Genomic DNA, 13927 nt, shown 5'->3' with positions numbered 1-13927 from the left:
ACTTAAAGGTAAAGAAAAGAATACATTCACTTTAGGCAAGGATATCGACAAAAAGACATATACAAATGCTATTGGGAATCACCACTCAAATCAGTATGTAGCAACAAACCGGAGGTCACACTTCCTATACCAACATGTAGACCCAAGGAGAAATGCAAGAATTGATCGTGAAGGATTCACCAAACTCAACAACATGAAGGGAAGACCCTCAGCGAGGCAGTTCCATTCAGGACCAAGACAATCTAACCAATATGTTTCAAACTTTCATGGTTACTATTACCGCTGTAAAAAATTTGGGCACAAAATAGCTGACTGTAGATTAATCAATAAGCCCTCTATGAGTTATGAAAGTATAAATCCATTTAATGACCTCTGGGATATGAATGTTGTTTGATATTAGTGCAATGGATATGGTCATAAGACTTTTGATTGTAGGAAGAATAAACCTGCACCCTACAATAATTTTAAGGACGTCCCCTTAAATGAAAATGTAAAATGCTGTAACTGTCAAGAGTTTGGACACATAGCAAAGTTATGCAAAAATAGGAAGATCAAGTAGATGAAGGCAAATCTGGATCAAGAGATGGTAACTAAACTTGAGCTCAATATAGCAGTTGACAAGAAGAAGGAGATCAAACCAGTTTGAGAAAGAAAAGGAAAAGGCAGAATCAAGTCTCATAGTACAGATTGCCTTGCATGCTGAAAGGAAAAATCTATGGGTAGTAGATAGTGGCTGCTCAAACCATATGACTTTTGACAAAAAGAATTTCATTAAACTTGAAGACTGGAATGGTGGATCAGTAAGGTTTGGAGACAATTCCTCCATCAAAATAAAGGGAAAAGGAACTCTAAGCATTGATGGAAAACTGAAGGCACATGATTTATATTATGTGGAAGGCCTAAAGAATAATCTGCTGAGTGTGAGTCAGATGTGTGACAAAGGTTACAAATTCACCTTTGACTCAACCGGTTGCTAGATAAAGAAAGACAATACCGGCAAAGTTGTGGCAGAAGGAAAAAGAACAGATGGAAATGTTTATAATATGAAAGAATGCTATGAGTCCCAATGTATGTTAGGACAAGTAGATGAAAATTGGTTGTGGCACCGAACATTAGGCCACATAAATTTTGATAACCTGGTTGGGGGTGTGTGAGGAATATTCCACCCACCATCAAGCCGGTAAACACATTTTGTGATGAATGTGTAAAAGGTAAGCAAAATAAAGTGAGTTTCAGGATAAAAGAGCACAACACCTCAAGACCACTTGAAATTGTGCATACAGATCTATGTGGTCCAACTCGAACAAGAGAACTTGCCGGTGAAATATAATTTATGCTCTTCATTGATGACTACTCAAGAATGACATGGGTCACCTTTTTGCAAGATAAATCACAAGTATTTGAAAGATTCAAGATCTTTTAGAAGATGGTGGAAAAATAAAGTGGGTACAAGTTAAAATCCCTAAGATCTGACAGGGGTGGAGAGTTCACATCATATGAATTTTAAGACTATTGTAAAAAACATGGAATTAAAAGACAATACTTTGCTCCTAGGACACCACAGCAAAATGGTGTGGTAGAAAGGAAGAACATGATAGTCAAGGAGATGGCCAAAACCATGTTAAATGAGGCCAGTCTGTCAGACACATATTGGAAAGAAGTTTTTCATACTGTTGCATATACTTTGAATCGGGTTCAATTAAGAACAAACAACAAAATGACACCTTATGAGTTATGGTATGACCAGAAGCCATCAGTCAAATACTTGAAAGTATTTGGAAGCAAGTGCTTTATCAAGAAAGATATGGATGGTCTAGGAAGTTTTGACTCCAAGAGTGATGAAGGAATATTCCTTGGTTACTCATCTAACAACAAGGCCTATAAATGCTACAATAAAAGACTAAGAAGAGTTGTTGAGAGTGTGCATGTAAAAGTTGATGAAGATATGCACAAAGGATGTCAACCATAGATTAACTGGTATGATGACTTTGGTGATGAAGATGATGAAGTTCAGTCAGATACTAGACCAGAGGTAGCATCCAAGAAGGTCCCCAACTGGTATGTATAGCGGAATCACCTAGAAGAGCAAATTTTGGAAAATAAGAGTGATGGTGTACAGACTAGAAGAAGACTTGCCCAGAATGATGAACAAGTCAACCTATGCCTCATGACTAAGGTTGAACCCAAAACATTCAATGAGGCCAACAAAAGACAAGAATGGATGGATACCATGGAAGAAGAACTGCAACAAATTGAGAAGAATAAGACTTGGGAATTAGTGCCTATACCGGAAGACAAGAACATCATTGGCACAAAATGAGTATACCAGAATAAGATGAATGAAGAAGGTAAGATTGTTAGGCATAAAGCTAGACTAATGTGCAAAGGATACTCTTAGGTAGAGAGAATTGACTTTGAAGAAACATTTGCACCGATAGCTAGATTAGAAGCAATTAGAATGTTTCTAGCCTTCTCTACCTAAAAAGGTTATAAAGTATACCAAATGGATGTAAAATTTGCCTTCCTAAATGGAAACTTGGAAGAAGAAGTGTACATGGAGCAACCAGAAGGGTTTCTGCTGCATGATGATGAGACATTTGTGTGTAGGTTGAAGAAGGCCCTGTATGGTCTAAAGCAAGCCCCTAGAGAATGGTATTCAAGATTAGATTAGTACCTAAAGGAGAAAACATTCAAAAAGGGAAGTGCAGACAACAATTTATACATAAAGAAAGACGGGAACCACATGATTATTGTGGTTGTGTATGTAGATGACATTATCTTTGGAGGTAGCAAGGACACTCTCTACAAAGAATTTGCTGATCAAATACAGTCAGAATTTGAGATGTCAATGCCTGGTGAATTGACATACTTCCTTGGTTTGCAGATATTACAGCAAGATAAAGGAATCTTTATCTCACAAGTCAAGTATGCAAAGGAGATGCTGAAGAAATTCCAACTAGAAGATTATAAACTGGTAAGTACCCTCATGATGACCGACAACAAATTGAGCAAGAATGATGAATCACTGGTGGTGGATTAGACTATGTACAGATCCATGATAGGAAGTTTACTGTATCTAACTGCTTCAAGACTGGATATAGTTCAGGCAGTGTGCGTGGTGGCTAGAGTCCAAGCTACACCAAAACAGTCACATATGAATGTTGTTAGAAGAATTTTTAGATACCTACAAGGAATGCTCAACTATGGTTTGTGGTATCCTAAAAAAGGAGATTTTATCTTGGAAGCATACACTGATGCTTATTGGGCATGATGCATTGATGATCGAAAAAGAACAAGTGGTGGTGCATTCTTTCTAGGTGATCGGTTGGTCTCATGGCATAGCAAGAAGCAGGACTCAATCTCTCTATCTACTACTGAAGCTGAATAAATTGCTGCTGCTACATGCTGCTCTCAGATGCTTTGGATGAAGTAGATTCTCAAAGATATACAGGTTGACATCACTGATCCTATTCTCATCCAGCGTGACAATTCGAGTGCAATCAACATAGCAAAGAATCCAGTCATGCATTCTAGGACAAAGCACATTGCTATCAAGTATCACTTTCTCAGAGATAAGGTTGAAGGATAGGATGTTAGAATGGATTATGTTCCTACTGGTGAACAAGTAGCATACATTTTCACCAGACCATTACCGGTAAGCAATTTTGAGTACCTCAGACACAAGTTGGGTGTTGTGTCATCTATCTAGGGAGGCTTTATGTGGTTCAAGATGAGCTGATAGCAATCAAAGGGGGAGCTTGGTATGGATCAAAGGGGAAGTGTACAATACCCTTTGTCATTGTGTCAAAGGGGGATAAATATACCAGTATGGAGTGTATCGTGAGAAGATGACATCAATGCCAAAGGGGGATATTGTTGGAATTTTGACACTAAGTTATCATTGATATCAACTGACATGATGGATATTCACATGAGTGTGAGCATAAAGAATGAAGGCCTATCGGTAAGGCACATACTGATCTAAAGGCTGGTTGCTTGTTTATGATGAAGAGACAGAATGTGAAAGTTGTCACAAACCACTAAGTTGAAGATGTGCTACCAGTATAGTGTGCTCTACCGATTAAACATAAGAAGAAAGTTCTACCAGAAAAAGGGATGTATCGGTATGTTTTTATTGGACTGACTGTGTGTTGGTGGGCCACATCTTGATCGTTGTGATGCCATGTGGAGTAGAGGTGGCAAATATGTTGTGGTCAGTGAAGCCCCATCAATAGGGTCGTTGAAATAGATAATCGCCATTAATGAAAAAACAACAAATCATGAGATTGTAACTGACTGTTGCGGCTCGAGGAAGAAATAATGACAGAGGAAAATTAGGGAGTAGTTGGCGCTTGGATCAATGCAAATAAAATCCAATTTTGGAAGACCTTGAAAAGGAAATAGCTAAAGTGTTTTATGTGTTGACAGATTTCAATGCAGAAGATCATGTTCAAGATTGATATTTCTAGACAATGTGTTTTGGATAATGGAAACCATGTACAAGTGCATTCTTGAAGGACAGGTGATCGATTCAAGACAGGCTAGATCAGATATCATGAAGATCATGTCGGGAAGAGGAAACCCTAACCGCTCAGGAGTTTGAATTACTTTCTGGAGGGAAATCATGGGATAACAGATGATAACTCATGACAGAATATGTTGATGCTGTCAAGAAGAATAAGACAAAAAAGAGTGAGTAAGGAGAATAATTTCTAAGCCTTAGAAAGATCTCCAAGAAAGTTGTAGTGTGTATGAGCAAGCATACCATTGAGAGGATTCTACCAACATAACTATAGTCTTGTTGTTGAGCCTAACCAGTAAGGTGTGGTAGAGAAGGAAACATCCAAGTGTTACACGGTGTGCCAAGAGACTGTGTGAAAGAGGGAGAGAAAGATAACAGGCCGAGAATCAGAGACAGTGGTGCATGAGCACCTAGTCGGGTAAAACTCCCATTTTTGAGTATTTAATGCTTTTATGTTTGTAAAGTCTTGTGTTAGGTTGATTATGTTTTTTTAGGTTGTTTTGGGTCATTTTTAGTGGTTTTTATCTCATTTTGGGCTCTAGAGATCAAGTTTTGCCTTTTAGGCCTTGAGTTGACAATTTTTGGCAAAAATGTGGAAAATTGCCAAAAAGGTCTCCTAATGTCTTCAAGAGCATTGAAACATGTTTTTTAAGTGTTTTTAAGCATTTCTAAGTTTTTTAGGCAAGTTGATAAGTCTAGGTTGTCAAAAATGCCTTTTTGAGCAAGAAAAGTTGTCATTTGGCTTTAAAAAGTTGTCAAAATTGTCATTTTCTTGCAAAATAAAGTTATTGAAGCCTCATGTCTATACTAGGGCTTGAAAAACAACTGAAGAAACTATATAAGGCCTCCCTTTTCCTTGGAAAGAGTTGGTGATTGTTTTTACAAGAGAATCTTAATTGAAATCATGCTTTTTTGGCTTTTATGACTGTTTTTCCTTCCTTTTGAAGAGCAGTCTGTACTATAGCTATGCTAATCCATACTGTACCTTCTTGGAAGTTTAAATGTTGATGTAATAAATCTTCCCATGTAATTGTTTCATTGGTTTTTCATTTGCAAGGTGTTTGTACAAAAATATTTGCAAACTGTGTACCTGCTGCCCTGCCAGGGGTTTGGAGTTGTAAAATGCATCAACTTGGTTGATCCAGGTATAGGATCCCTCCAATGGATTTTTACAAGTTGATTCATGTGTATTTAATGTACTTATATTTATTTTTGTGCTAGAGAAGTGTTTTGAAGATGCATTTGAGTGTGAACTAAGCAAGTTGGAGCAACTAGGCTAGTTCATGGTTAAAACTCAAGATTATCATCGAAAAGTAATTCGGAATGAACAAATCAATGAGGTAGTGATTTGGAAGTATGGTAAAGAGTGTTGAGAATCACCTTGGCTTGTTGGATTATCTTGTTTTATCAAATATTCCTATTTTTGTAAACAAACAGTGAGTTCACTGTTTTGTGTATGGTATTTTGTAAAATGCTCATTGGCATGCTTCCAAAAGCATCATCCAAGCCTTGAATCTTCAAGGAAATATAATAGGAGGTGTGTTATGTGTTTTAAGACCTCATTGAGGTATTTTACCATTTCCAAAATCTTCATTTTTGCAGGTCCCAAAGTGCAATGTTGCTGACTAGTAAAAGAGCAGTGAATTGACTATCACAGTGGCAGTTTTTCTGATTTTCAGTTAGTGTGCCAAGTGTTTGGAAAAATGACAAGAGGAAGTGGCTTGGTTAGTGTTCTCCAAGGTGTGGAAGACTTCCTCAGTTAGTTTTAGTCCTTGGTTCATGAAGGAGAATACAAATCAAACTTTGCAAGCTCAAACCTTCACTAACCCTCCTTTTGTGCCATAAAAGGTGGACAGTCATTAAACCTTCCCCATGAAACTCAAAACCTGAAAAATCTTCAAGAATATACCTCCTAAACATAATTAAAAAGAAGTTTTGTGGTGGAAATGCCCATCATTGGGCCAGGTGAGGAAAAAGGAGCCAATTAGGCCTCCATAGGCTCATAGGCCTTTGTTGCACAACACACAAAAATGACTTTTTTTTTGCCAAATGCATGAACCCGGTGGAAAAGTGAAATTTGGGGCTTATGAAACATAGTGAGAACAAACTTAAGCAGTCCAACAAGGGTTACTTGTAACCCTTAGACAGTGTGCAGCCTCATTTGGGGGTAGTTGAGCCTTGTTAGTGAATTTGAGCAAGTGAAGGGTTAAAGACCTCAAACAAAATTGTGAGCATTCAAAGGTGAGCAATATCTTACTGCCCCTACATTTCCATGTGGAAGACCCCTAGTTCACTCTGAAACCTAAGGTTGAAGCCCCCAAGATCAAGCATGAGAAAGTGTAGTTGGAAGGAATAAGCATTTTGAGTAGATCTGTGCATGGGCGAGAGTCATCACCAAAAAGGGAGTTTATTAGGAAAGTAAACCATGGAGTACTTGGAATTACAACAACAAGATAGATTGAGTAGTCATACACAATAGACTCTACAAGTCTTTGGCTAATTAATTGATCCCTTTGAGCAAATTAGCCTTGTGAGCACTTTCCTAGCAAGCTCCCTACCATAGTGGTATCAGAGCCAACAAAAGATTCAGGAGGAAAGAAACATTAGGCAAACGTGGTGACCAATGCAGAATTGGCTAAGAAGGTTGAGGATCAAGAAGAGATAAATAGGGCACTTAGAGAAATATTAGATCAACTAGCAATGAAACTAGATGAAGTAGAAGTCAAAACTAAAGAGGTCCAGGATAAGGTTGGAGATCAGGGTAGAATGATGGCAATAGAGGATGAAGTCCCCATGCCTGACCTTGTCATTGAGCAAGAACCATTCTTGAAAGCCTTGAGATCTATGAGTGGTAAGACCTTAGAAGGAGTGGCCCTTTTCAGTGGGAAGATGGATCCAGATGCTCTAATAGAGTGGATTGAAGGGTTAGAAAACCATTTTGAGTGTGATGGAGTGACTGAAGCACAAAAGGTCAAGGTGGCAAAATCAGGGCTGAGAGGGGCAGCCTTAACTTGGTGGAAGTTCATCCAAGAGGAAAGGGTGAAAGTAGGTAAGCAACCACTAGCCACCTGGAAAGCAATGGTAGTCAAAATCAAAGAGACCTACCTTCCTGAAGACTATGAAGTACAACTTCACTGGAAAAGACAAAATTTGAGACAAAAAGACCTAGATGTCAGTAGCTACACTGAAGAGTTTCAAAAACTGTGTATGAGATCCAGAGTAGTGGAGGATGAGAGCATAAAAGTGGCAAGGTATTTGAATGGGTTAAGATGGTACATCTAGGAAGAGATGAGCTTGTTATGCCCACACACCATACACAAGTGCTATCAATTGGCACTTAAGGTGGAAGAGAAAGGTAGGAGGAAACAAGAACAAAATAATCGAGGAAGAGGTAGGGGAAGAGATGGTAGAGGCCATAGAGGCAGTTTTGGGGGAAGGAACATAGATCAATGATCCTAGGGAGAGTCTAAAATTATTGAGAAAAGTGGGGATTCTTAGAGAAAACCCAACTATAGGGGTAGGGGATCAAGCAACCTGAGTAGAGGTAAATCTAATGGACCAGAGAGAGGGTCCTAATTCTCAACCATGAATTGCTATAACTACCAAAAGTTGGGCCACCCTACCTATAGATGCCCAGAGAAGCCTAGTTCATCCTATGGAGGTGAAAAGAGGGTAAATTATGTTCAAGAAGATGGAGGTAATACCAGAACTTCAGTATTGAACCACCTAGCTTCAGAAGATGGTGAGAGTTTAATGATCAAAAGAGTGTTAATGAAGAAGCCACATAGTATAGAGGCCTCACAGAGAAGAGAATTGTTTAGGATTAAGTGTAAAATCATGGGAAAAGTGTGCAAGGTGATCATAGATTCAGGATCCACAAATAACATCATATCAGAGGAAGCAGTAAGAAAACTGAAATTACCTAGGATACAACACAAGGAGCCATACAAGGTCACATGGTTAAACAAGGGACAACATGTGTTAGTAAATGAGCAAGCCTGGGTAGATTTCCACATAGGTGGATATGTAGATAGGATCCTATGTGACATCCTTCCTATGGATGCCTACCACCTGCAGTTGGGTAGACCATGGCAGTTTGACCGAAGAGCACAACATGATGGGGAAAGAAACTCCTATTCATTTCAGAAAGATGGAGTAACCTATCAGATCCAATCCCTCATTGAAGAAGGAGAGAGGAGTAACAAAGTACCTAACATCTTGTTAGTGAATGAGAAAGAGTTCATAAAAACACTAGAAGAAGGTGAAGGAGTAGGATTTGCACTCATAGTGAAACCCAAGGAAGAAAAGGTAGAAAAAAAAGTTGAGATACCATATGAGGTGCAACAAATCCTTGATAACTTCAAACAAATAATCAGTGATGGAACACCTATAGCCTTACCACCTCCTATAGCCATTAGCCATCAAATTGATTTCATACTTGGAGCCTATTTTCCCAACAAGGCAGCCTACACGATGACCCCTGAACAAAACAAAGAGGTAGCAAGACAAATACAAGAACTCTTAGACCAATGGCTGATTAGGAAAAACATTAGTCCTTGTGCAATACCTATAGTGTTGGCACCTAAGAAGGGGGGTACATGGAGGCTTTATACAGATTCCAGAGCCATAAACAAAATCACCATCAGATATAGATTTCCCATACATAGGATAGAGGATTTGATGGATTGTTTGGGGGGTGTACAATATTTCAGTAAGATTGATTTGAAGAGTGGCTACCATCAGATAATAATCAAAGAGGGGGATGAGTGGAAGACAACTTTCAAAACAAATGAGGGTCTCTATGAGTGGCCAGTCATGCCTTTTGGACTCTCTAATGCTCCCAGTACATTCATGAGACTCATGAATGAAGTATTACATGATTTCATTGGCAAATTTGTTGTAGTGTATTTAGATGATAGTCTTATTTTTAGCAAGACTAAGGAAGAGCACTTACAACATTTAGCCAATGTTTTGAAACAATTATTTGATGAACAACTAACCATTAATCTTGAAAAATGTGATTTTATGAAGCAAGAATTGGTCTATCTGGGTTTTGTTGTCTCAGGAGGCAATCTGAAAATGGATCACTCAAAAGTGGCAGCAAGAACCAATTGGCTAACTCCTAAGACAACCAGTGATGTCAGAAGCTTCCATGGTTTGGCACAGTTTTACAGGAAATTCATCAGGGGATTTAGTGAGATTTGTGCTCCAATGTTGGACACCATCAAAGGGGGTGTAAAGGTAAATTTTCAATGGACAAGTGCAGCCAATGAGGGGTTTGAATTACTGAAAACTAAAGTAGCTACTCAACCAGTGCTCATTTTACCTAGTTTTGATAGGCTTTTTACTATTGAATGTGATGCTAGTAATATTGCTGTAGGAGATGTTTTAAGTCAAGAAAATAGACCAGTTGCATTATTTAGTGAGAAATTGAATGATGCAAAGAAAAATTACTCTTCCTATGATTTAGAACTCTATGCATTAGTACAAACACTTAGGAAATGGAGACACTATCTTCTTCCTAAAGAGTTTGTTGTAATACACAGATAATCAGGCACTTAGTTTCTTGAACTCACAAGATAAAATGAATCATAGGCATGTTAAGTGGGTAGAATACTTACAAGCTTACACTTTTACTCTTAAGCATAAGAAGGGTCAATTGAATAAAGTAGCAGATGCTTTGAGTAGAAGGTTGTTAACTATTCATGAGATTCAAGTTTAGAGCATTGGTATTGATAGTTTCAAAGACATGTATCCTATTGATAATGATTTTGCTGAAGCTTATAAAGTTTGTCAAGATTTTGAGAATAACTTCCATGGTGCATATGCTAATTTCACTTTGCAGGATGGTTTGTTATTTAGGGGTGGATAGTTGTGTGTTCCAAAGGGTTCTATGAGAGAGAACCTCATTCAAGAGAAGCACAATGGGTGCTTAAGTGGACATTTCGGTCTCAACAAGACCTTATAATTGGTTCAAAGGTTCTATTATTGGCCTAAAATGCATAGAGACATCAGGAGGTATGTTGAGCAGTGTTTGGTATGCTAGAAACCAAAAGGTAATTCCTCTAATGCTGGTTTATATCAGCCTCTTCCCATTCCACATAGGCCTTGGGATTGCATTAGTATGGATTTTGTAGTAGGGTTACATAGAACTCAAGCAAGATTTGATAGCATCTTTGTAGTAGTTGATAGATTCAGCAAAATGGCTCACTTCATTCCTTGCAAGACAACACATGATGCAAGTCATATTGCTATTTGTTTTTCAAAGAAGTTGTTAGAATTCATGGTTTGCCTACTAGCATTGTTTCAGATAGGGATGTTAAGTTTCTTGGTCATTTCTGGAAAACATTGTGGAAGAGATTGGGTACTAATCTCTCTTTTGGTCTATCTTATCATCCAAAAACTGATGGCCAAACTAAAGTTGTGAACATGTCTCTTGGAAACACGCTTAGGTGCTTGACAAAGGACTATGGGCAAAGTTGGGATCAGCTCATTCATCAAGCAAAATATGCCTATAATGATAGTGTTAACCAGTCTACAGGTAAAATTCTATTTGAAGTTGTTTATGGTATGCATCCAAGGGGTATAATGGAGTTGAGGGATATCACTAACTTGCAGCATAAGAGTGGGACAACAGATGACATGGCTCACTCCATGAAGGAGGTACATGAGCAAGTGAGACAAGCTCTCCAAGACACCTCTCACAAAATCAAGGCAAGAGTGGATGCTACAAAGAGAGATGTTTAGTTTTCCATAGGTGACTATGTGATGGTTCATTTGAATAAGGCAAGGCTACAAAATAGAGTTCCAAGTAAGCTTCAGATGAGGAGGATAGGCCCTTGCAAGATCTTGGCTAAGTATGGGTCTAATGCTTATAAAGTTGATTTGCCTACTAATGTTTCTTTGTCCCCCATTTTTAATATTGTAGATCTGATTGCTTTCAAAGGGAAGCCACCTGAGGAGGTTCAAAGAGTTTAAGATGTTTCCAAATCCCTTTCTGATCTATCTCTCCCTTCTCTTTCTTTTCCCCAAGTAGAACAAGTTCTACACTCCAGGATTCTCAAGAAGACAAGGAATCACACCTATATGGAGCATTTAATCAAGTGGAAGGATCAGCCTACCTTAGAGGCCACTTGGATACCTAAAGATGACTTTCAAAAATTTGGCATTTCTTCTTCTTTGCTTCCTCAAGGAGTCACATGACTTCTTTGTTTTTGGGGGAGTATGGTGCAGGAGCACCTAGTTGTGTAAAACTCCCATTTTTGAGTATTTAATGCTTTTATTTTTGTAAAGTCTTGTGTTAGGTTGATTATGTTTTTTTAGGTTGTTTTGGGTCATTTTTAGTGGTTTTGATCTCATTTTGGGTTCTAGAGATCAAGTTTTGCCTTTAAGGCCTTGAGTTGACAATTTTTGGCAAAAATGTGGAAAATTGCCAAAAAGGTCTCCTAATGTCTTCAAGAGAATTGAAACATGTTTGTTAAGAGTTTTTAAGCATTTATAAGTTGTTTAGGCAATTTGATAAGGCTAGGTTGTCAAAAATGCCTTTTTGAGCAAGAAAAGTTGTCATTTGGCTTTAAAAAGTTGTCAAAATTGTCATTTTCTTGCAAAATGAAGTTATTGAAGCCTCATGTCCATAATAGGGCTTCAAAACCAATTGGAGAAGCTATATAAGGCCTACCTTTTCCTTGGAAAGGGTTGGTGATTGTATTTACAAGAGAATCTTAATTGAAATCATGCTTTTTTTGGCTTTTATGACTGTTTTTCCTTCCTTTTGAAGAGCAGTCCGTACTGTAGCTGTGCTAATCCATATTGTACCTTCTTGGAAGTTTAAATGTTTATGTAATAAAGCTTCCCATGTAATTGTTTCATTGGTTTTTCATTTGCAAGATGTTTGTACAAAAATATTTGTAAACTGTGTACCTACTACCTTGCTAGGGGTTCGGAGTTGTAAAATGCATCAACTTGGTTGATCCAGGTCTAGGGTCCCTCCAATGGATTTTTACAAGTTGATTCATGTGTATCTAATGTAAATATATTTATTTTTGCTCCAAAGAAGTGTTTTGAAGATGCATTTGAGTGTGAACTAGGCAAGTTGGAGCAACTCGGCTAGTTCATGGTTAAAACTCAAGCTTATCATCCAAAATTAATTTGGAATGAACAAATCAATGAGGTAGTGATCTAGAAGTATGGTCAAGAGTGTTGAGAATCACCTTGTCTTGTTGGATTATCTTGTTTTATCAAATATTCCTAATTTTGTAAACAAACAGTGAGTTCACTATTTTGTATATGGTATTTTGTAAAATGCTCATTGGGATGCTTCCGAAAGCATCATCTGTCTACCCCAACTATAATGATAATAATATCTCTAATTGAAATATCAATCCAAAGTTTGGACATTCATATGGTAGAGTTTACTATTTTCATGGCTGGTGTTCATTTAGTTATCAATCCAGGAACATAAAACTTGAAATGGGTCTGCAATATATATGCGCTAAGCTCCTTAAATGATTATTTTGCATTACTGCAGTAACTAACATTATGCAGAAAGGAAAGGCAAGAATGGAAATCATAAAAGGCTACATGAAAGCTTCACAAAACAATGCTGGAATGATCTAATGAAAATAACAGAAATCACACCGTTCTGTCTTGGTTGTAGGAACAGTTAGTGGATCTATTTCTAGTGGCTACAGGAACAATCCAGTCATGAACTTCTACTGCAACTAAGTAAAAACTAACTTCAATGATCATAAACACAAGATCACTCACCAAGTGGGCCCCCTTGGATGAGTGATATCAAACTTCCAGCAAAATACTTTTAACAGATTAGAACAACATATTCTTTATTCATTTCTTCTTGAAAATGATTACATATTCTAAAAGAGAAAATTTAGAATGCTTGTCAAAACTCTGCTCAATTCCTTTCTATCTTGTCTAACTCTAAGAAAGAAGGAAGAGATTATTATAAAGAAAAGATCAACTACAATGGACAACTCAAATCATGCCTAGAAAAAGAGGCGGATGATTGTCAGATGAAGGAGATAACTGAGAGCTTGGCTGCAGGAACCGTGGATCTGAAACCGAACCACAGTCTTTGCACGCCAAAGCGATATTTTGTGAATTCAATATGCACTAGAGTTAAACTCCCATGATGAAGTATAATTGCTCTCTTATGCCATACATTGCGCTTGCTTGGATCCCCTTCAATTTGATCTCTAGTTATCTGAACGTGATTCTCAAGTCCTTAGGCGCGAAAGAAAATCATCCACCGCAACATCAATTATTATCTGCACTAAAACAAAAACAACATACAAGGACATGCATATGTATCTTACTCAATTACTACATTCATTAACTCACATATGGCATTATCCTAAATAATCCGCATATCACAGGGACAAACCATTT

This window comes from Cryptomeria japonica, chromosome 2 (assembly GCF_030272615.1).
Source record: "Cryptomeria japonica chromosome 2, Sugi_1.0, whole genome shotgun sequence".
NCBI lineage: Eukaryota > Viridiplantae > Streptophyta > Pinopsida > Cupressales > Cupressaceae > Cryptomeria > Cryptomeria japonica.
This window is presented reverse-complemented; position numbering follows the sequence as displayed.